This window comes from Anoplopoma fimbria, chromosome 14 (genome assembly GCF_027596085.1).
Source record: "Anoplopoma fimbria isolate UVic2021 breed Golden Eagle Sablefish chromosome 14, Afim_UVic_2022, whole genome shotgun sequence".
Taxonomy (NCBI): domain Eukaryota; kingdom Metazoa; phylum Chordata; class Actinopteri; order Perciformes; family Anoplopomatidae; genus Anoplopoma; species Anoplopoma fimbria.
In genome coordinates, this window is record NC_072462.1 from 7,930,015 (window position 1) to 7,955,377 (window position 25,363).

Consider the following 25,363-nt stretch of genomic DNA (forward strand, 5'->3'; position numbering starts at 1 on the left):
TGTGTGCGTGCGTGTGTGTTTGCATTCATGTGCGTTGTGTGGGTCTGTGGTCTGCCAGCGCGGTGCGTCTATGTGTGAATGTGAGCGTGTACATGAACGAGGCACTTCTGTGGGAGATCTGACTCAAACTGGCAGTGAGTCACTGTGCAAACTGTATGCACAGCACAGCAGAGTCGCGTTCTTTCTACAAGTACATCAACAACGGGTCCAGCACATTTGTTATCATGTGATAAAGGATTTAAACTATTATGACGCCAGTGAATAAATGCACGAGCGTCAGCCGGAGTGGAATTGATGAACTTGGGGGTGCTCATTCATAAAGATGTGGGTGACTGACGGACAGGAAGGGTGGTGTGCATTTTTCTTATGGCTAGCAGGGGGAGACTCCTCTGATTTAAAAAAAAAAAAATAAGTGAGATTGTATAGAAGTCTATGAGAAAATGACTCTACTTCTCTCTTGATTTATTCCCTCAGTAAACATTGTAAACATGAGTTTATGGTCTCAATCTCTAGTTTCAAGACTTCTTCAGTACAGCATGATGTTCATTTAGTAAATGATGGTCCATTTAGAGTCAAATAGTTCATAAAGCAGGGTATGATTAAGGGCGGGGCTACACAGTGATTGACAGGTCCCTACCACACGTTGTCCAGTTTGGGAGTGTTTTCTATTTAGAAGTTTAACCCATTCACAGTGTGTTTACAGTAGATGATATCGCGAAAACTTGAAAGGATATGGCGTTCCACCAATGTGGATGAAGCGCGGTTAGTCTGGCGAGACAGTCTTAAAATATATAAGAAGGCACTCCGTAATGCTAGAGCAGCCTATTATTCAGCATTAATAGAGAAAAATAAGAACAACCCTAGGGTTCTCTTCAGCACTGTAGCCAGGCTGACAGAGAGTCACAGCTCTGTTGAGCCGTGTATTCCTATAAACCTCAGTAGTAGTGACTTCATGAACTTCTTTAATGATAAGATTCTAACTATTAGAGAAAAAATTTATAATCTACTGCCCTCAACCAGTACCGATCGATCCACAGCTGTAGAACCTGAAATATATTTAGATGGCTTTTCTCCCATCGACCTTCAACAATTGACTTTAACTATTTCTAAGTCTAAACCTTCCACCTGTCTCTTAGACCCGATTCCAACTAGGCTGCTTAAGGAAGTTTTACCTTTAATTAGCAACTCCTTATTAGAAATTATCAATCTGTCTTTACTGATGGGCCATGTACCACAGGCCTTCAAACCAGCTGTAATTAAACCTCTTCTTAAGAAACCTACTCTAGATCCAGAGGTGTTGGCTAACTATAGACCTATATCTAACCTTCCGTTCCTCTCTAAGATCCTTGAGAAAGCAGTAGCAAATCAGCTCTGTGACTTTATGCATAACAATAGTTTATTTGAGGATTTTCAGTCAGGATTTAGAGTGAATCATAGCACAGAGACGGCACTGGTGAAAATTACCAATGACCTTCTAATAGCTTCAGACAAAGGACTTGTCTCTGTACTTGTATTGCTAGACCTTAGTGCTGCATTTGATACCATTGATCACCAAATCCTATTACAGAGATTGGAGCATCTAATAGGCATTAAAGGAACCGCACTTAGCTGGTTTAAGTCGTATTTATCAGACCGATCTCAGTTTGTATATGTAAACAATGAAAGCTCGATGAAAACCAGGGTTAGTCACGGAGTTCCACAGGGGTCTGTTCTTGGACCTATTTTATTTACTTTATATATGCTTCCCTTGGGGAATATTATCAGAAAACACTCAGTAAACTTTCATTGTTATGCAGATGATACCCAGTTGTATCTATCAATTAAGCCAGACGAAACTAACCAGTTCTCTAGACTTCAAGCATGTCTTACGGACATAAAAACCTGGATGACCTGTAACTTTTTAATGTTAAACTCTGAAAAAACAGAAGTTATCCTACTAGGTCCAGATCACCTTCGAATTCAATTATCTAACGATATAGTTTCTCTAGATGGCATTGCTCTAGCATCCAGCACTACCGTTAAGAACCTTGGAGTTATCTTTGACCAGGATCTGTCTTTTAACTCTTATATAAAACAGATCTCAAGGACAGCCTTTCTTCCCTGGAGTTCTTGTGCTTTCTCGCCTCGCAGGTTCCCAGGAATCGGGGTTATATTTGGACTGTCATCGTGCCACCTACTGAGGCCCTGCTGACACCCACTACTACTACCACTATCATTATTAGTCACATTACTATTATTATTGCCTGTACTATTACGCTTATTGACTTGCTTCTACCCTGGAGTCTTTGTGCTTTCTCGCTTCGCAGGCTGGACCGTGGATGTGCATCCTGCTACGGCCCTGCTGACACCGACTGCTACCACCATTATTATTATTACTAGTCACATTACTATTACTATTACCTGTACCATTAAGCATTTTAGCTTTACTTCCACCCTGAAGCCCTTTTGCTTTCTCGTTCTGCAGGTTTCCATGAAACGTTGTGGTACCTGGACCGTAGTCGTGCCTCCTGCTGTGAGCCGACTGACACCCACTGCTACTTTGATTATTATTATTAGTCACATTACTATCCCTATTTTTATGGCTATAATTCTACTGTAATAATTGCTGCTGTTATTATATGTAGTCTTATTATATGAATCATTTATGTCATATACATTGAATGTGTTGTATCTAAGAACTGTTATGCTGCTCATTCTGTACACATGACATCTATTGCATTCTGTCCATCCTGGGAGAAGGATCCCTCCTCTGTCGTTCTCCCATAGGTTTCTTCCTTTTTTCTCCCTGTTAAAGGGGTTTTTTAGGGGAGTTTTTCCTGTGCCGATGTGAGGGAAGGACAGAGGATGTTGCATGTGCACAGATTGTAAAGCCCTCTGAGGCAAATTTGTAATTTGTGATTCTGGGCTATACAAAATAAACTGAATTGAATTGAATTGAATAGATGAAAATTGTAGCCATTTTGGTTTGCTAAAAATGTCTTGTTTAGCGTTTAGTTGACCTTACCTTCTCGTGTCACTTCTGGCTGAAAAAAAAAACAAGATTACGACTGCCAAAAATAAAGATAGCAATCATCAAGATGCTTTAAAACGTTAGTCCACAAACCAACGACAGTGCCTCACAGCAATGATAAAAAAAATTCTGATTGTGTGCCAGAGTATAAAAAAGAAACACACCATCCTTTTAACCCCAAAACACTGGTCAATTGCCCGCCAAAAAACTAACATATTTTGTTTTGGCCACTTGAAGGCAGAAGAATTCCACAACAAGCTGACAAATCGAAAGCCATGACATATTATTGCCTCATGTTTTTTTAATCAACCATGTTGTCAAACAGCTGCCTATATATACATCCAGCAGTCCCAGAGCAAAGTAAGGGTTCATTTTGAGATGTGTGTAAGCTCTGTTTTGGTCCACCAACCGGAGACTAATAAATGCCATGGGTGGACTCTCTCCCACTTGTTTCCTGTCACTGCTCTACCTTTCACTATTGATTAAAAATGACATAAAATGGCTAACAATATGTTATAAATAGGTAGCAATATATCAGGTTTTTGCTTTGATATTCCTATTTTTTCACCAGCTTGTTGTAAACTTTATCCGTCTGTTGTTTGGTGCAGGTCAGGCAGTGTACATTTGATTCATTGGAGCCTTTTCTTTTTTCTGTAACAGCGTCCTGCTGCTGGAGAAGAAGTTGATGAGACCGGCGTGACGGAACCAAACCAAGAAAATGAGCTAAAAGAGGCTGAAATACTCTGAGCTGCAGAGTTGAGTAAAAAACCCTGCGTTTACAGTCATGCGACTTCGATAAATAAACAGCACAATAATGCATTCATACCAATGACATTATGTATCAATATATACACTGTGATGTTTTATGGGCTATACAAGGTGGAAGCACTCATACCAACTTGCATTCATAAAAGCTTTTTTTTATTTCATGAAACCTTCCACTCTTTCAGCTCACAGTTTCAACTCTTCAATGTGGGCATTGTTTTATAGCATGAATAGTTGTTTGTTTGTCTGCTAGTTGGCAGGATCCAGACCTAACAACATATTTTTTTATGAAGCACTCACCATGTAATAAGTGGTTCCAGGTCTGCCTTGTTAACACTGAAAAACTTCCATTATTTTTTTGTCCCACTGATGTACAGGCTTAGCCATTAAAATAGTGGGAGACAGAAAGCTAAATCCTTTTCCTTGGGTCTCTTCGTCATACTGATATGATGTGAGCAACAGTTTTGCCTCCTGTGTGTGATGTTTCAGACTGCCCAGCAGGGGGGAGCAGCACCGTATCACATAATGCAACAGGTGGTAGACGAGGCTAAATGACTGCCTTTTTAATGCTCAGAGAAACAGTTGTGTTTGGTTAAAGAGGAGCTTGAGGACTATAAGCACTTATTATGAGCAGTCAATTAAAAAAAATAATGGTCTTATACAAGTTGTCACACATGCAAGTTCATTCTACTCAATAGTCACTGTGTCTACCAGCTACAATATATTGGATTTCAACTATGGGCTCTATGCAAACTAGTCAGTTAAGGATTCGGTGGCAGATAAGTGACAGAAATCAGACTGACATATTGGCTCATACAGTGAGGCAGATGGACAGGCAGATAGACTTAGTGCAATACAAAAAGACAAGAACAATGCAGACGCCACTCACAAAAGATTTTAATTAATGCCACTCGGACACTAAACTAATCTTTAGACTATTCTAAGAGAATGTACAACACAGATAGGTGCAGAATGAAAAGCTAACATGCAGGAAGACAGACCTATTCTCTTCTTGGCCTCGCTGGTGTTCACTGCTCCCTAATGAGACCCACTGTAACTCTTTCAAGCCGCGACTGACAGGTCAGGGTCAGGGTCAGTGAGTGGGTGGATGGATTTGCTCAGATTGGAAATCCCCTCATACTTTCAACGGAATAATTGATGTTGGTGTTGTTTGCCTGATGATGGGTGGGCCGGACGCCAACAGGCCACAGTTTTCAAATTGTTCTTGTCCAGTCTTTCCAGGTCAAAGGTCAAAGTGACTTCACAGATAAATGGCCCCATAAACAGAGGGTCTACCGCCGTGTGTTATTGTAACTGTTTTTCAAGCTCACTAATGAGAAGATAGATATTTTTAGAGTCATATACGTTGTTGATTGTGCAGTTTGTGGAAATTATTAAACTGAACATCATTAAAGACGAACAGCAACGTCTCTTATGAGATCACTGTGAAATGTGCCGTTATCATTAAAGAATAAAGACTTTATGGTGCAGACTGAGTCACTAGTTTTTAGCAATTCCCGCACAACTGAATGCAAACCAATATGAAACCTCTGCACCACATCTAACCTTTGCGAAGCCTTAACTCCCGAGTGTCAGTTGATGCTGCATCAGTGAGGTGTGAAGCTGTAGGGTTGTGTTTGACAGATGTGTTTGCTTTTTTCAAAACCTCCATTTGCATTTAAGGGGGAGGACAAAAGGTCACCGCTTTGGATAATGAGATGTTACAGTCATCCAATTTATGTCCCGCTAAAGCAAAGAGCACTGGAACCATTAATGGATTTAATGTGTTTCTGTGCTCACCACGTAACAGGTGACTTACATAACAGTTAAGTAAATAAATAAATAAATACATCAGGGTCTCATGAAGTATGTGTAACAGTTAAGCCCGATAACTGAATAAAACCTGGCAAAAGCTTGTTTTTGTAGAGTGGGAGACAACACGTTTTACACAAAATCTCCCTTGTGTACTACTTGTCCTTACCGGTAGAGGATGAATATTTTTGAGACACAATACAATTCAACTTTTTTCCCCCTCTCCTCTTCTTAAATTAAAGCAAAAAAAAAAAATCAACATGAAAACAAAAAGTTGCATATAGTTGGATTACTTGAACATGAACGTTATCCAAATGAAACAATTTTGTATACTGAATAAAAATAAATTATAAATATAATAGAAAAATATATACAATCAACTAGCCTAATAGTTAAATCTCTGGCACTTCTGGCACTGTGTTCATTAAAATTATATTTGTTTTTATTGCAACTACCAACCAATATAACCTTGCAATACAAAAAAAAATCCAATGGAAAGTGATAAACAAATATAAACCATCGTAATCCTGCTGCAGGAGACCCCTATCTTGTTTTTCCCATGCCACATTCCTGCGACCTCAGACCTGGGATCAGTGCTGATAGCTCAGCCTCCCATAATCCCTAAACAGTTAGGGACCCGCCCACTAAACCGGGAGATTGGCAGGCGGCTCCACCAACGAGGAAGCTGCCGACTCTGTCTGGCCTCTTTCCTCCCCCTCCTCCCTCCTCCTTGTCCGACTTCGTTGCTCTCGTGCCCCGCTAGTCCGTCCGGGGGAGCCGAAGAACAACACGAGAAAAAGTCCCAACTATGGAAGGCGACAACATAATAATAATGCCTGTTTGACTCGGGGACATTTTACAAGGTACGTTTGGATCTTTCTAACTTGGGGGAGGGAATTAGCGGCTCGGAAGCTGCGCGTGTCAGGGAGGGAGGGAGGGGGTGGGGGGCGAAAAGTTTATCCGCCTCGCTACACGGGACAGGAGGGAAGTGTACTCCAATGTTGATCACAGTGGGGATGTGTCATGATGTTGGTCCCTCTTTAGCTTGTGTGGCACCATCAGCGCTTGTTATATTGCCTGTTTTTATTATTTGTATATTGCTTCATCATTATGCCTACCACAATGTCACAAAAATTGTAAAAATACATTTTGATGTCATTATTTATAATTTATTTATTAATATTTTTTAAATGGTTATTATTATCCTGTATTGTAAATTCAACGAACCTAAACTGATCTGTTTACTTACCTTGATTAAACAGCTGTGTTTTTAATGTTCAAAAATATTTTTTTCTTTTTTTTTGTTGTTTTTTTTGTGTGAAAGTTTCAGGAATGAGATGGTATTCAAGGAATTAGGCTAAACTTAAAATGTAACATAGTGTTTAGACTTACCTTATAGATTTACGGCTTAGTGGCAGGTGTGGTTTGTGAGCTGTGTGTTTATCTGCATGCAACACTGCACTGATGTCTATTTAAAGGGAAAGTAAGATCAGCACATCAAAAGCACTGCTGATACATCGACTTGTTTTGCTTCGCAAGCACAGGGACACATTTGGCAGTGTGCAAATGAAAAGCTTTGACATCGTGAGTCATCCCAAAGCACTTGTTGGTGTGATAAACAACATTCTGCATCATCCCGCTCTTTCCCTTTTTGTATATTTATGAATATAATTATAGTTCCTGGAGGCCAGCAGCAAAGGTCAATGCTCTGAGTCCGCAATTAGAAACAAATACTGTACACACACATAAACAGACAGACAGACAGACAGACAGAGAGAGACAGCGGGACAGGGTCTCACTGCAGATGTGCATTCCTGCAGCCAGTGGAGTGATCAAGCCTTTAAATAGAGCTCAACAGGAATGCAAACAGACCGAGCAGAAAGACAAAGCCTGGGGGTGGGACGTCTAGGGAGTAGGAGAGGTGGCAGAAGGAGGCAGAGGAGACGAGGCTGCAAGCTCGGTTCTTTAAAAAAACAAAAAACAAGGTGTTGCTCTGTCTCAAACCTCTCACCAAATTTTAAGCCAAATGTGGGTCAAAGTTCGTGTGATGAAGGGAGACGCTGCTCTCCAAGCAACCATGTGTTTAAATGTGGGATATGTGCTCTTGCATCGCCGGGTTACATTGCACATTGTGTATCAGTAGCAGAATTTGAACCTATACCATAAATTCCCACAACGTGACGTCGAGCGCGTGCTCTGGTTTTATCACAACCAGGCCGCTCTGTGATGCTTTCAAAAACATGTTATGTCATACGGAGCACAGAAAAGAGATTCTCATTCATCCATGCGTTGAAACTAGTTTATTTCCGTTTAGAGTCATAATTTGGTTAGTTTTTTTTTTACTTGATAGAAAAAGACACATTAAATATGAATCAGTGGATTAGTAGTGCTGTTGGAGTGTAATTATGAATGAGAAGATTGTGTTTATCCCGTAGTCTGTGTTGGTGTTGTAAGTATCAAGCTGCACTCATTCATGTATAACACAAATTAGAAATCAAATTAGATGTAAAAGTATTAGGAGTAAAAGCTGTTATTTTTTTAATTGATACTTTTAGCAAACACTTCAGATATTTGTCAGGAAATTGACCCGCCCCTGGAACGCTGCCTGGTCAATCATAGCATAGCATCGGCCAGCTCCGACCAGGGTCTGACAACTATCCGGCTCTGCTCCATTGACTCTCAGATTTTCTTTATTATCAGGCTGGTTTTGTGGATTTTTGCTACTCAAACGTTGTGTCATAGTGATAATCGTAAACTGGAATGGTTCTAAAGGTACAGTGTTCCTTAATTTCATTGCCTTCTGTCTTGACAGCCAGCCGATATGGTGTTTCACTTTACACTGTGATATGTAGGTTGACAGCTGTTTTCGCTACCATATCAGTCTAGCATCCTGAAAAAAAAAAATCTTCAAACTGATATTGTAGATCCTTCAATCTGCCTATCTCTGAAATAGCTTTTTCAAAAAATAATTAGATCATATTAATTCAGGGTGTGCAGTTAGTGACAGTTTGGGCTCCACGGTTGCTATGGTAGCATGGATTAGTACTTAGCCAACAGTCAATTTTGTCTTTCTCCCTCTCTCTCCTTGCTGCTTTGAATGTCGACAGTCGGAGGGGGATTTCTGGATTAATTAGGGATTTAAGTCTGTTGCGTTAAGCTCAGAAGTTGCTCAAGGTGTTATTGGTTTGATCAGTACAGATGAGTCACTATCAGCGGTTGAATGGTCAGGGTTTGTTGCGTTCTCTCAGGGGTAAAGTTGCCCCCATCACATTCGGCTGTTTGACTGGGATTGGCCCAATAACAAGCGACTGTATTGACAGATTTCACCTCCCCCGCTTTTTGTCCCTGTTGGTTGCTTGAGAGATGACAGGGAAGAGTTCACACTCGTGGACTGTATTTTGTTGGCTGTCTGTTTTCCAATTGAAACCATTTTTCTCCTACATGACAGTAAAACAGACACAGATTGCTTCAGCCAGCTTCGAGATTGTTAATGTGTCCCAGGTTTTTCTCGATCGCTGTTTATTTCTTTGTTTTTAAAATCAGTTCAGCTAATTTAACTCAGCTAAGAGTCTTAGCAGATAGGGCTGGTTGTTGTTGCGTCCTAGCCAGAGTCCCTGTGTGTGCTCTTTGGAGCCAAACACCTGGCTGCTCCCCTGCTGTATCTCCAGTCAATCGCAACAGTGTTTGCCGTTCATGGATTTCCCTCCACAGACTGGGTGGCCTGAGCAAGAATGATGCTTCCTGGTTTGACTCTCTATAGCTTGTTAATATCCCATTACATAAAAGAGAGCAGGCTTTGGAACCTGTGCAGCAGAAGATCGGCTCCTCCACTCTCTCAGCCACTTTACCGCTGTTAAAGTAAATGTACACAGAGTAAGAAAAGGGAGGGACAGCAGGCACCTTGCTGTTTTACCCTTGGGTTCTCAGGTCTTCTCTCTCTATAAAAGGAAAACCGGAGTGTATTTTTTGCTTCATAAACACTGTGACCAAAAAAAACCTGTAAAAAGATGATTTAGAAATACACTCTGTGAACAAATGTGCTCTTTGTACCCTGGGGCAACAGGGATATCCAGAAGAGGAAGGGAAATCCAAGGTGCTCAGATTTGAACATTATTTAGATCAGTTCAGTCCATTACATTTGCTAATAGGAATATTGATTTAGCATTCCTCAACACAGGAAACTCATATTCAAACAAGGTAGGCCTATTAATAAGAAAAAGGAAAAATATACGAAGATTTTTACAATTTATCATAATTTGTCAACAAACAGAACATACAGTTTATATGATCTCCTCAAAGCCACCATACTACGTTCTACAATCTTACCAAGGCGATTGTAAAGAACACTTTTTCAAACTCGAAGGAAACAAAATAAAAAATCATCAAAACTGTCTTGGTTGGCTGTTTCCACTGTTACAACAATCCCCAACTCTGGTTTGAGAAAATAATTCACCACGTTATAATGTGAAAAGAACATCCGTCATAAAACCTACCATTTAGAAAAGAAAAATTCTACCTCGCCAATTTAGATGTGGGCGGACTGCTAAGGTCAAACATCATAAGGTTTACTACCGTATTTTCACAGATTCCAAATCGAAGGACAGGAAAACATTGTGGGTGTTTTTATCACATGCATCCTTGGAAATCTTTTGAACGAAAAAACTTTCTCTGAAGTTCTCGGTAGAAATGAAAGGATCCTCCACATTTGATCAGCCCTTTGACGGGATTTGGTGACGTAGTGCCCTTCATATTCATCCATCTATGGACCCTAACACCCAGAGAGCTAGAAAGATTAAATACACTATGCAGCTTAATAAAAAAAGTGTTAAGGAAAATCATAAAACAAAGTGTATAAGTTCAGGCTTTGAGGAAACATGTGCTGTACATTTATTTTTTTGCTTTGCGTAGTCACGTTAACTGCAGTGAAGTCGAGTGGGAAGGTCGTAGATCTGAGAAAAACACTTACTGTAAGATGACTGCAGCGAGCCTACTGAAAATAAATTTAAATAGGAACCATATTCGCTACAGCACAACGCACTTATCAAGAGTTTACCAGTAGTTCCAGTAAAGTATGGGAGTCATTTTTAGAAGTTGCTCTCAAGTATGATCGATCAGAGGAATGCTCAGATAGGAATTACCAACCAGAGACATGGATTTGACCCTACACCTGCTCCATTGTTCCATCAAACTCCTTACATTCGTCACATCTGTCCAAAGTCCAGAATTACCCTTCATTTTTGCGGTTTGATAAATACAGACCTACAACAATTTACCCTTTCTATACTTCAGTTCACTTTTTAATGACGGCTGGGTTCAGTTAAATTGACCTCCGAACACCTCATTCTAGTAAGAGAAAGGTACTGTTATTCAGCTTGGCTCTTGCTTCGCCTCGATTCCCTGCAGACAGCTCTCACTGGCAGTCCAGTCTCTGCTCCAGCTCTGGCCAAAAACCACATGCGCGCACACACATAACGTGCACACAAGTATGTACGGGCTCCACTCAGACCTTCACGCAGACTCAACGTGTGCACATACACACGCATGGGGAAACTCCAGACTATGCTGTACTTTTTATGCGTGCGTGCCTCCCATAATCGCGCGCACGTGGAGCTAAACTCGGTCCAAGCCTCCGTACTCTGCTCTCCACACTCATATTTCACTAGTCACACACAGAGGGCCCACGGCAATCAACTTTTAAATTAGGGAGAAAGCTGCTCCAAGAACTCGAGTGCTGCTTGCCAGGTCTGAGGTTGTACTGTTTCTTGGTGTGCGCCTGTGTGTGAGACGGGAGAGACGGAGAGAGCCAGCTCTTGATATTAAACCCAGCTTTGAGGGGCCTAGATCGGGGTATTTTCTCCTCCCCTTGTGGCACTGTTCGCGCACTTTATCCCCACTCTTACTTACCAGGAACTCTGCTCAGTTGTTCAGTCAGGAGCTTTTGGCCTTTTCGTTTTTTCGCTCTGCTACGATTATCTGCATTTTGCTACAGTTAAAACAGATCCAAGCCACAAGGTCGAGCCACTAAAGAAGGGCTTGGTGTCATGGGCTCGAGCTGTGGCTTCTTTTCGAGATCAACCAACCAATAAGGACAGTGATAGTGTGGTGATAGTGAAAGGGAAAGTGTAATATTTAGAAATGTTTTTTTCCGTCCAAGAAAAAAAAGCAAAAACTTCTGTCTGAGCTAGCTCTGCCAGCTCTGCAAGACAACTCCCTGTATGCTGGCCGAGTGATTGAATATAATGGCAGCTCTGCAAAGAAACCCTAAACTTTCTCCTTGATGTATGGGAACTGATGCCAAACATCTGAAGTTTGCTGCATCTGTTTTAAATTGAAGAACTATTTTTGCCAACTGTCTCCATTTTTTTTTATGACTCTGGAAACATCTCAACATCTTGTCACATGATCATAGTCATTTGGCCTGTCATCATATGTGAGATTATAAAGGATAACCACTAAGACCATTAAAGAGGTATTGGATACCATAGAAATCCAAAATTCAAGATGAATTCAATGATTGAGTGTTCAAAGGGACGTTGTGTAGGATTCGGTGGCATCTAGCCGAGCAGTTATATACGCAAACCAACTGAATTCCCATACACCCACTTTTCCAAGACTGTGGTAACGTGAGCCACCTAATGCCAAACCGTAGCGACGCCGTTTGCCTCCAGACCATCCTTTACATAATAACACTACTTTAGGAGCCAGGGAAGTCACGCAGCGGTTGGCGGTACCACGGCGGACTCACGTTACCGCACTTTCACCAGCGTGTCGAAGAACTCTGGTGGCTTTTGGGTAACATAAAAATATGAAAGTCATTGTTTGGTTTGTCCGTTTGAGCTATAAAAAACATGGCGGTGCAATATGGTGGACTCAGTGAAGAGGACCTGCTCCCTGTGTAGATATTCAGCTAACGAAAACACAATTTTTCTTAGTTTCAGGTGATTATACACTATTGAAAACATAGTGATGAATATTATATTCCATCTCTGTTCATAGATCCCCTTTAATGCTACACATTGGTCCTTTAAGTGCAAAGTAGGAGTTTTATTTTTGTAATCCACAGAATGACAACCAAAAGAACAAGTGTAACATCAATATTAAAAACAAAACTGTTAACAGAGAACGATAAAGTCCTATGCAAGTGTGTTACAGAAGTATAACCTGCTCAATGTGGATGAATGATGATGATTTCTACAAGCAGGGGAGTCACCAACTCCTTTTATTTCACTCCTACAACTGCAATTTTCCCAACCCGTTGGCTGCAGAAATATTGTCTTTGACACAACAGTTTATGCCAGATGAAGGCATCATATCTGTCACTGCTTAGCCCAGAAGGAGACAGAATCATCGTGGGGGATGACGTGTTTTAGATCACTTGGTGTCTTTCACTTAAGGTGCAGCGGTAAGGGAAGAAGCAGCAGGAGTATCCAGTTTCAAACTGCACTCCTGCACGCATTCAATGCCAATGGATCCATTTTCTAAACAGGATGAGCTCAAAGTTGTCTTTGGGCTCACTTATAGCCGTCATCTACTTGTTAAATGAATCTTCATTCATAGTAGTATCCATCTTTATTCAATCTTCGCATCATCTTTAGCAAACTGTTCAGTTCATGATAGATATGGAGGTATATAAGTTTCACGCCACCTGCACGATTGGTATTTTAATAGTTCACATTTACAAAAGACTTTCTATACAGTATAATGGTAGTTAAGTATCAAACCACTTCACTAACTGCATAGTTTGAGTTACATGGCACTCACTTACTCGTGTACTTCTACAATTGCTAATGACTGGAGGACTGGCTGATGCGGACAGCTTCACTGTAAGTTTATCAGTCTTGTGGGGGGTAAATAACTTCAAAGCGTGGCCATTATGCAATATAGCATGCATACTCAGAACATTCCCTGGAAAGATAAACATTAAGGAATGTGCTTCCTTCCCATGCAAATGTGATTTATGATCCTCTCTCTGGACCTCTGCAGGCTTCCACTGCAGCAAACTGAAACAATTTTTATTTAATGGTCACAGATGAAGATGGACCATTTTAGAGTGAGGGTTTGTCCGTATGTTTGACTGTGACCAACATACCGATAATTCAAAGAATGAACGACCATATGTGTATGAATTTTGCTGTGCACGTTTGACATACTGCTGCAATCCTGCCAGGGAAAGCAACATCTATTAGGCTAGCCATATATTCTGTAACGACTCTGTCCAGCGCGGTGTTGACTGTGAAAATACAGCTAACTGGGGAGATTATTAGAGCTTGGAAGAATATTAGGTCTGTGCTGGAAAAACACTCTATTGATTTGCTTCGGTTTGAAATTTCTACCTCCAGATCTGGAATGGTAACATGCCAAACCAGCATGAAGAATACTGTGGGTTGATTTACAAGCTGCTGTGGCAAAAAATTGTGCTGACATTTGGGCTGCTCCGTGTTGACTCCCTCCCTGCAGGTGTTCATATTTACCGTCACTGGCAACCTGAAAATGTTCTGTTTGTGACCCAGACATGAAATTATAGCAGTTCTTCAACTGAGCACATACAGTGGGTACGGAAAGTATTCAGACCCCTTTAAATTTTTCACTCTTTGTTTCATTGCAGCCATTTGCTAAAATCGAAAAAGTTCATTTTTTTCGCATTAATGTACACTCAGCAACCCATCTTGACAGAAAAAAACAGAAATGTAGAACTTTTTGCAAATTTATTAAAAAAGAAAAACTGAAATATCACATGGTCATAAGTATTCAGACCCTTTGCTGTGACACTCATATTTAACTCACATGCTGTCCATTTCTTCTGATCCTCCTTGAGATGGTTCTACTCCTTCATTGGAGTCCAGCTGTGTTTAATTAAACTGATTGGACTTGATTAGGAAAGGCACACACCTGTCTATATAAGACCTTACAGCTCACAGTGCATGTCAGAACAAATGAGAATCATGAGGTCGAAGGAACTGCCCAAGGAGCTCAGAGACAGAATTGTGGCAAGGCACAGATCTGGCCAAGGTTACAAAAGAATTTCTGCAGCACTCAAGGTTCCTAAGAGCACAGTGGCCTCCATAATCCTTAAATGGAAGAAGTATGGGATGACCAGAACTCTTCCTAGACCTGGCCGTCCAGCCAAACTGAGCAATCATGGGAGAAGAGCCTTGGTGAGAGAGGTAAAGAAGAACCCAAAGATCACTGTGGCTGAGCTCCAGAGATGCAGTAGGGAGATGGGAGAAAGTTCCACAAAGTCAACTATCACTGCAGCCCTCCACCAGTCGGGGCTTTATGGCAGAGTGGCCCGACGGAAGCCTCTCCTCAGTGCAAGACATATGAAAGCCCGCATAGAGTTTGCCAAAAAACTCCCAAACTATGAGAAATAAGATTCTCTGGTCTGATGAGACCAAGATTGAACTTTTTGGCGTTAATTCTAAGCGGTATGTGTGGAGAAAACCAGGCACTGCTCATCACCTGCCCAATACAATCCCAACAGTGAAACATGGTGGTGGCAGCATCATGCTATGGGGGTGTTTTTCAGCTGCAGGGACAGGACGACTGGTTGCAATTGAAGGAAAGATGAATGCGGCCAAGTACAGAGATATCCTGGAAGAAAACCTCCTCCAGAGTGCTCAGGACCTCAGACTGGGCCGAAGGTTCACCTTCCAACAAGACAATGACCCGAAGCACACAGCTAAAATAACAAAGGAGTGGCTTCGGAACAAGTCTGTGACCATTCTTGACTGGCCCAGCCAGAGCCCTGACCTAAACCCAATTGAGCATCTCTGGAGAGACCTGAAAATGGCTGTCCACCAACGTTCACCATCCAACCTGACAGAACTGGAGAGGATCTGCAAGGAAGAATGGCAGAGGATCCCCAAATCCAGGTGTGAGAAACTTGTTGCATCATTCCCAAGAAGACTCATGGCTGTACTAGCTCAAAAGGGTGCTTCTACTCAATACTGAGCAAAGGGCCTGAATACTTATGACCATGTGATATTTCAGTTTTTTTAATTTTTTATAAATTTGCAAAAAATTCTACATTTCTGTTTTTTTCTGTCAAGATGGGTTGCTGAGTGTACATTAATGAGAAAAAAAAAAGAACTTTTTCGATTTTAGCAAATGGCTGCAATGAAACAAAGGGTGAAAAATTTAAAGGGGTGTGAATACTTTCCGTACCCACTGTAGATCCACCATCTTGGTATTTTAAAAAAGGCTCATTAATGCGTTGATTTTTTCGTTGCTGTATCAGTGGAGCTCATTTTCCGAAGCAGTGAAGCATATAGATAAATGTCTTTGGACTGGAGATGCATACGTTGCAGTATCAATAAGTGGCCACAATAGAAGCCCAGAGGATTTAGGGTTGATTGCTCACCGTGGTTGCTTTGGCCCGGCTGCTCTTTGTGGATGGAATCGGTGGCAGACCTACATGTAAATTTGTGTTGTTTCAATCTTTACTCCCGATTTGTTCATTGCACAGCTTACAAATCACTTCGTTTACCTTCCGTGGTTCTCCTTTTTCGTTCACTTTCAAACTAAAGAATCACGGATCGACGGGCGCAGTGGCTTTCTTTTTGGTTTACGAGAGCAAACATCCTTCCTTCTCAAACAAGGTAATTACTACGGCTGTACAGAAAAGCGTGAAGATCCATTCATAACGTTGACATCCAAGTTATTATTATTCTTATTATTATTAATAATTTACAGATACGTTGTGTGCAATAGTCAACCTTCTTTCACCCTCTCTTCTCCCCTCTCTAAATCCCACAACCCTGATACAAACCCATACCTTAACCTTTAACCAAGTCTTCACCCTAAAATGTATTGATGTATGTTAAATGGAGGTCCAAAATTGTTTTTATCTAACCAAATATTCAGTTTCACTCCGTATATAAGCACACGCTTAAAAAAAAACACTACATTTTTGCTGTGGTCAAAAACTGGTTACTATTTTGCATTAATGGGGTGGTCTAGCAGCAATCTAACAGCACCATCAATTCCATTTATATAACCACAATCACCCAAAATAAGACGTATTCTAGCACGTTGTTACTTTTTTTTATACGCAACAATGCGGTGAAGCATAGAGAAAGCAAGAGAAAAAAAAAAAGCACAAAATACATAACAGCCATTGCATAATTGAATATTGTTCTGTTAAGGTGGACACCTGAGAACCATAACTGTAGATGTCATATGCCCCAAGCCTATTTTTATCATTCTCGGATGTGTGGATTCTGTGAAGTATATATCAGTGCTAATTGGTGCCAAAACAAGTGCTTCCACAATACTAAGGAAAACTGTTTTGGAAACAGCATGAAGTAATACCTAAAGTGTGGCTTGTAAGCTGTTGCCGGGTTTGGAAATGCTGAATCACGTGTGTTCAGGCTCTAGAGACATTAGCAGCGCTGGCTTTGAGACAGGAAGGCTACAGCACGGTTAAACCTTAGACAGCGTGGATAGTCCTGTCACTGAGCACGTAAGTGATACTCTCATGTTGATAGAGGGATGAGTCAGGGTTGCACACTGTGTCAACTCAAAGACAGATCCAAAATTGTGGCACAAGTGGTTGAAAAGAGACATTTCCTGGTGTGAATAATGAATGTTTGTGCCTTTGTGTACAGTCATCTTAAATTACACACTACTGTGTGTGTGTGTGTGTGTGTGTGTGTGTGTGTGCGTGCGTGCGTGCGTGTGTGTGTGTGCAGGCATCTTGCATGAGCAAACAAATCTCACAAGGGCCTTCGCCACCACTGCAGAAGGTGAATAGTCAGTTTTGAATATGTACGCATATGCAGATCATATCATTTGTATTCTATTTTGAGTGGGGTAGCAGTTGCAGTGATGTACGTCTCTTTTGTAGACAAAAGTTTGTCTCTACAGTTGAGCTGAAACATGTTATTGATAATATGATATGATAAACAGCAACTATTATTGATTGTACATCTTGGGGTTTCTGACTTTATTATGTAAACATTCTATTTTCTTGAACAGTCTGTCATTGTGGCAGTATCAATTTGTTGCAAAACCAACATGTTGGCACCATCCGAAGTAAATAACCCAATTAAACACTCATTCTACCAAATTCTGTTCTCAAATTTAACACCCTAATAAGTTTCTTCAAACATTTATCAGATACTTTTCCAAATATGTATTTGTCAGTCACTTTTTACTAAATCCACACAAAGAGGCTCCACATAATGGGAGACACAGGAGCAGAAGATAATAATGGTGTTGTGAAATGTTTGCAGCGGTGCATGAATATGGGGGATACGCTGGCAATTCTTCGGATCGCATGTTGAAAGCACCAACATTCGGTGCAATTTTCCTCAAAGTCTCCGATAGCAGATAGGACCGTCCCAAGTTGGTCACCGTTTTCCGACACCCAGTCCTCATTGTAACGCTCTACTCTGGCTTGTACATTTTAATAATGAATCTGCAGTTATGGCAAAATGAAGGTCCTTCTCTACTAAAAAAAATATTTTTGCTTATTGATACTTGAGTTGGATGTCTGAACTTCGCTGTGCAAAAAAATGTAAATCGCGTTCCACAGTATGCAACCTACACAACCTCCAGTGCACATGGCCTGACAATGGGCTTCAGTACAGCAGGAGGTATCTTGTATCAAGAAGGGACACTTTTGAAATAATCATTGTTTGTATATTCATAGAGTCTGGATCTTTTGTAATGATGGAGGAAAAAGGAGATGGAATTTTAAGATGAACTGGTTAATGAAACGTTCCTGTGGGAAAAGCATATACGACACAAATTATTGTGAAAAGCAGAGTATTTTGAAATGCCTTCAAACATGTCATTTTCTGCAGACACTAAAAGAAAGAAACTTAAGGAGAGGAGAGAGCGGTTTAGATGGTTGGCACAGACTAAAGGCATTCCTATTAACTTTTTATTTTTATTAAGCTCTTCACAAAAGAGTTTCAGCTAAATGGATGGAAGGTAACGGTGGGTGGTCCAGGTTTTTAGAGTCCACCCACTGTTTGAAAATGTCACCACTCATCACTTTGGGTAAAAGTACCGTCTAAATACCGAAAAGTGTAAGTGTTTCTGCTGTAACAAGGCGACTATTTTTACTGGACTGGTCCTACATTATTGATAGAAATGTCTGTTTAAATTATGCGACAGTCAGTTATGCTGTAGCACAATGTCTCCAGGTACTAAAAGTGTGTGTGTGTGTGTGGGCGTGTGTGTGTGTGTGTACCTTTTGATGACATAACTCTGTTGGAATGTCTGTTAAAGATCAGTATGAACCTGCTTCTACCGCTCTTCTGCTTTCAGTTTTGTTCCCCCCTTGTTCAGTCTTAACCTCTCTCTCTCTCTCTCTGTTGGGACCTCTTCATTATTTTATTTGCCATCTGTCTCACTCTCTCCGTATTGCCCCCCTCCCTTTCCCTCCCCCCCTTTGCTCCCGCTGTGTTTGTTGTCTTCATGGCGCGTTGGCAGCCTTAGAGGAGGATAAATGGGTGTTATCGAGCATGGTGATCATATCTGATCTGGCAGACAGGTGACAGAAACAAACGAGAACGAAGCCAAGACTACACTTGCATTGTTTTTTTTCCGATGAGCTCACGCTGCAGCTTAAAAGTGTCAAAATGTTATATTTTTAACGCGGTTAATAATCTGCAAGGAGCTGACCTACATGGAGATCAATGGTTTTGTGAGAGAATCTGAAGACACGACAAGGGGCCCTGTGTACAATCTTGTGTTATTTGGTTAGCCAGACCATGTACTATTGTAAATATAGACCCATTGCCGGATCCGTTCAGATTCATTCAGAGATGTGTGCATTTTCTATATTTATAGAAAATTCCTTTTTTGTACAATTTGTACTTCATTGTTCTTGTTAGATCTTTTTGAAAAGGCTTGGACTTGTTCGAAGGCTAGATTAAGGACTTTTTGTCTTTTCTAATACAGAAATACATTAACAAAAAAAATTGTATTGTCATAAAGATTTACTTAATTTTGTACTGATAAATTGCTTAAACATTTGAGCTGATTATTATTGGTGTGAGTTCTGAGCTCTTTATCAAACCCACCTTGGCAGAGCGGAGTTGGCTAAATATGGCATTGTCTGCAAGCTGCAGTTTGTTGGAATTTTTCCCCGCTAAACGAAATGCTCTTTTGAAGACAGTTTTATTGCCAGTGTTAAGGTTGATGCAATGAGTCAAGCAGGCAGCGTTGACGTAACACTTCAGAACTTCACTGCTTGGCGCTAGAAAAAATGATGAATCTTGAATGGATTGATGGACATGACAAATGATCTCAGACTTTGTTCTGTTTCGCCAAACGCATGGCATTAAACACAGTAGATTTGTGCTGTTAACAGATGTCAGTCAAGAGGTATCATTGCAACATGAAGATATTCAGAATGCCCCTATTGTTTGTTTGCTAAAGACGCAATTCTTTATCAACCATCAATCAAAGTAGAATAGAAAACTATTCTTAACCTCAACCTTTATCTAAGAAGTGGACGTAGTCATCGTGACGCCACCCATTGTTTTGTGGACTGCTGATTTGAAGGCTTGAGTTGGTCGAGTTGTGATGTATAGATAGTCGTATACGGCTCTGGTAGCGACAGCAACACGTCAATCACAGTATACCTGCCATAGAGCATACTCTGCTTTATGGTCTATTTGACTCTAAATGGACCATCGTTTACTAAATGAACATCATGCTGTATTGAAGAATACTTGAAACTACAGATTGAGACCATAAACTGCTGTTTAGGGAATAAATCAAGTGAGAAGTAGGGCCATATTCTCATATTCTCAGTAGAGAGAAGGCACGTTTTAAGAAACTTCCACATTGGCTTCACTGTCAGAACCAGCGGTTACAGCCTGTTCCTAACAGGAGCCTTTGTGGGAGGGAAACAAACCTTGGATTTTTGAGGATCAATTAATTATCCATGTGCAAACTGTGCTGAAAACAATAACAACAACAACATTACATTTCAGAGAGAAAATTATGTAATACGATTTAATGATGCAAAATATGAATTCAAATTCCACATTAAAATGATGGTAAAGGAGAAACATGCCTCTGTGTCCCGTGTTGGATAAGCCTGTTTTGATGACCATATGGAGCCTGTTTAGTTTAACGATATTTAAATAGAAGCTTTTCCCCTGGTCAACATTAGGCTTGTGTGTTAGCTCACAATCCAGCGTGGGATCCATCCACCTGTTTTTATGCACGTCTTCAATTTGTGCATGAAAATAAATCCTGATTATAAAAAGTTAGGAGCATAACACAGTGCAACTCTTGCTGAAGCTGGTGAGATTGTGTAGAGTTGTTTTTTTTCCTGGTTTGGCAGATTTATATCTCCTAAAAAGCTCCCTCCCTCCGACACTGCCTTTGATCTCGAGCAGTAATCTGTCTCCTGGATCACACACACACACACACACACACACACACACACACACACACACACACACACACACACACACACAAACAAACGTAAGAGACTACACTCAAACGCAGAGTGTACTCCAAATCAACAAACTTTGAAACCAAATCATGGCGGTGCACTGTGATTCGCTCCCCCCTTTATCTGCTTCTCTATCTCAGACAGAGCGGTGTCGGGTGGCCCGGCTGTTTTTCGATGCCAGGTCCCTGCAGCAGAGCCAAACAGTCTGACGAGGGCTCTCTCTCTCTCTCTCTCTCTCTCTCTCTCTCTCTCTCTCTCTCTCTCTCTGTCTGTCTCTCTGTCTCTCTGTCTCTCTGTCTCTTCAGTTCTCGCTCGTTTATCCCCGACAGAAACTTCGTTACAGCATCCTGCCTCCAGCAAATAATTCAACGGTAATGAGGTTGTTGATGGGTTTGTTCTTGCCGAGGCCTTTTCCGTCGATTAAAGTCTTAATTTACTTATCCTGCTGCATTGGTTCACGTGAAAAAAAAAAATCATTTGCTCTGCTTTTCTGTGCAAGATTAACCTTTTAAACATTGGCTTCAGCTTGACATATAAAGGGTGTGTTAGCCCCTACTGTCTGCCCTGACTGAATAGACCTACTGTAGATGTCAACTCCATGCGTGTGTGTGTTTGCTTTGCTGCGTGATCTTTTTCGCCTGATCCAGTCATAGAGGGATTGATTCAGCTTGACATGAAAACCAAGCCACCAAAACAGTTTTTCGCATTTTTATTATTTTTAATGGTGGTTTTCAGTTAATGTTTGCAATGATATGTGTGGCAGCCCACCAATGCTAGCTTGTATAACACTTTTTTTTCAATTTCTTTGTTTTTTTTTCAAGCGCATAGGTCTGCATCTGAGTTGCTTTGTGATTTTTTGTGCGCCACAAAAATACTGAAAGCAATGAAAGTAAGGTGTGCATTACACATTTAGTCCAGATGTTAATTGAGTTAATCCAGCTGTGACCCCCTTAATGGTCTGTCCAGCGTTGATGTGCATTTCATCCAATTTAAAATGACATATTTAAGGATTTATTTTCTTTTTCTCCTCCTCCTTTTTTCAGGCGGGTCTTTTCTACCCCCCGTCCCTCTCTCAATTTCTATTCCATTACTCAATCTGCAACAAATTAAAAAAAAAACAAATCCCAAAATGACGAGTGTAGGCTTTAAACAGAACAGATCACTTGGAGCAAATTGCTCCCTGTGGTCAGATGATGCAAGTTCATCAACTTCTTTCTGCTTTTACACAATCAAAAAGGGAAAATGTGTGACGTACCCTTACTAAAAAATCACAACAGCACAAAATCTGCAGGATTTCTCCTTCTGCTCGTTTTCTTTTATTTGCATTGTTTCCATTTTTCCATTTGGTTTTGTTTTTTCAAATTTTTTTGTCTCCATTGTTGTGTGAAAGCTAATGTTTTTTTCATAAATGCTTACCAGTTAGTGATGGAAGTCGATCTATGGTGGCTAAACGGGGTATCAAACCTCAGTATCTTCTTGATTTTGAGTTTTTGACTAGCAGGACAGGCTTTCACTTATGTGAAAATGTGGATTGCATTAAGATTATTGAGTATCTCTTGAGTCTTTCTCACTTTTTCGTTCCTCTGGTTTCCAGCAGCATTTTTGAGCTGAGAGTCAGACAGCAATAATTAAAAAAGCATGTCTCTCTTATTTTTATGCTCTCTTAGGATTGTTTTCCCCTCTGGTTTGGTGTGTGTGCTGTGACTGGAAGTTTAACCTACTGTTTCACTGTGGCCTTGTGTCTCGTTGAACTACCTCAGTAGGTTATCTGTACTGTTAGTTTTTTCCATTACCCCTTTCTCTCATGGCCATTCTGTTACCTACTAACCTCTCTCTCTCCCTCTCTCTCTCTCAGCGTGTTAGGACAGTCAGCCAGCCAGTCGGTGGTAGTAATGGGGAAAGCATAGAGTTCCCAGCAGAGTGACTCATGGTTAAAGCGAACAGGGGTCATGTGTATGTGTGGGGGCGGTTTTGGGTAGTAGGTGGGCGGGTTTCCTATGTTGTATGTGTGTGTGTATGTATGTGTGTGTGTTCGCTCTCACATGTTTGTGTTATTAGGGTGTATACGTTTCCCATGCTTCCTTCCTGCTGAACACATGGCTAACGCTCTTTTGATGGCTGCGTTTAAAGGTCATCTGTTGGTGAAAGTCCAACGTACATAAACCATGCGCAAACACACACACACACACACACACACACACACACACACACACACACACACACACACACACACACACACACACACCACACAGTGTTACTTTTTAATTGCTTTTTTTTTTTTTAAAGTCAGGCTACTAAAAGAATGCCACAAAAGGACAGGTTTTATTAAAAAATAATAAAAAATATTAATAATAAAATAATAATAGATACATTTGGCTAATCCGCCTGGACGTCAACAAATACATAAATATTTTTTTCTTTGTTCCATGGATACTATTGCTAAGAAGATTGTATTGAGGGTAAAAAGAAATAATCTAGTTTTCACTTTTCACATATTTTTTGGATGACTATGATATAAACAGGAATTATAAGTCACACTAAACAAAACAATCTAAACATAAGGGCTATGAGGACATATTTATTGGTGTGATGTCAGCAGGGGTGAATCTTTTTTTTTTTTTTTTTTTTTTAAACTTAAGTCAGGGTTCAAAGAAAAACATGTTTTTAATTGTTTCAGGTATGGTTTTCTTCACCAGACAGTGTCGAGCCGCCGGTATACTTCGCATCTGACTCCGTTGGCCTCATTGTAATGACACAGTGTCACTGGGAACGAATGCTTATTCTCCCGAAGACGACCGGTGTATCATATTTCTGTGTTTATCCGTGCACATGCATGTGTGTTTCTCAGCGTTGCATAAAACAGCAATCTACAACTATCTGCTTCATGTCTTTATAATTGCTCCCAGCAGTAGCGCGGCGCCAGTCAACGTACACGGACGCGGGATTTGCACGTGCACGCACACACACATACGCATACACATTAACTCGCACAGCAGATCATCAGAGGAGTGTGGCAAAGCAGAACTGGGCAGAGTTTGTTGGCAGGCCAATCCGCTGGCTTATTGACTTGGACAGAGTTTGATACAGCTATCATCAGCAGCATATGCCTGTGTGTGTGTGTGGTGTGTGTGTGTGTGTGTGTTCATGCATTGGAAACATGGCTGATCTACTCTCTATGGCGCCCACTATCGAGCTATTTGTTTGGTTAGCGCAGAAAGCGAATTCAGCTGCTTTAGCAACAGAATCAGATCCACATTACTAACCAAAATATCAAGAATTTTATTTCTGTCATAAAAACAGCCTTTTCATGTCCAAATTTCTCTCCAGAATTTTTCATTCTCATTTTTTAAATTTTATTTCTTTCTGTTTCTGATGGCGGGTTGGCTGTGCAGAGCGAGTCATTGATCATACAGCAAAGATTTGTGTGTGTGTGTGTGTGTGTGTGTGTGCGCGTGTGCGCGCCTGTGGCCTCGTCTTTCTCTGTTGAAGGCCTTGCTGGATAACACAGAGCAGATGTGGGTGGGTAGGTGGGTGTATGTTTAAAGCGCCTGTCATTGGCTCATACAGAACAGATGTTTGTTGGGCCATCAACATCATCTTCCTCCTCTGGCTACCAGAAGATTCAAACTGTTCTGCTACATTTCAGACGCTAAACCAAACACAACACAAAGTAGACCCCCGCGGTACGAGATCACGCACATGCAATCAGGCGCCGCATTAGGCTGTGTGATCGGCGCTAGATGCATTGACAGACGTTTGGGTAAGTACGCAGATGGCTGGGAGGCTTAACTGAGACACTATCGCTTTGGAATTTTCCAAACCAAAGTAATAAAGTGCTGCGGTTTACGGTAACATTCTGGTACTGCCAGCTGACTCCAGTTGAACGTGGTCCAAAAAAGGTTAAGCACAGTTTAACACGGCCAAACATGTTGAGAGGTGAGATCACAAGCTCCAGTTCATTTTGTTTGTGGAGAAGTTTCCTTTGTCACCTTTTTGTACTTTGGTTCTTTTTACGTTCACTTTACAAGAGAACCAGAGCTTGTAAACGAAAGTCACCAGAGCTTTTGCTTTCTGTTGCTGGTTTGGTTAACTGTCGTATTCTAATTAACCCTCTGAACCACACAGGTTTTCCACAGAATTTTTGTCACCTGACTGTCATTTTGAAGCGAGTCAATCATGGCTTCCTAGTTGCCTGAGTAGCTCAGAATTTAATGCTTTTTAGAGAAACTGGTTAAAGCAAAAGGTTTACCCGGGGCGTGACTTGAATGAAATATCAACATTTTAAGCTTTGTTTGGTTGCTTTTTCTGACTCAAGTTCAAGGACCGTCGGAAAGATGAACATCTGACGAGAATGG

General features: G+C 40.9%; 1 protein-coding gene across 1 annotated transcript in view; it reads left to right on the forward strand.

The window, feature by feature from the left end:
• The first annotated feature begins 6,334 nt into the window (after positions 1-6,334).
• Positions 6,335-25,363, forward strand: part of il11ra (interleukin 11 receptor, alpha) — a 55,183-nt gene continuing 36,154 nt past the window's right edge. Inside the window, exon 1 of the mRNA XM_054612858.1 lies at positions 6,335-6,450. The gene's annotated coding sequence lies outside the window, so the exon portion shown is untranslated. The remainder of the gene's footprint in view (positions 6,451-25,363) is intronic.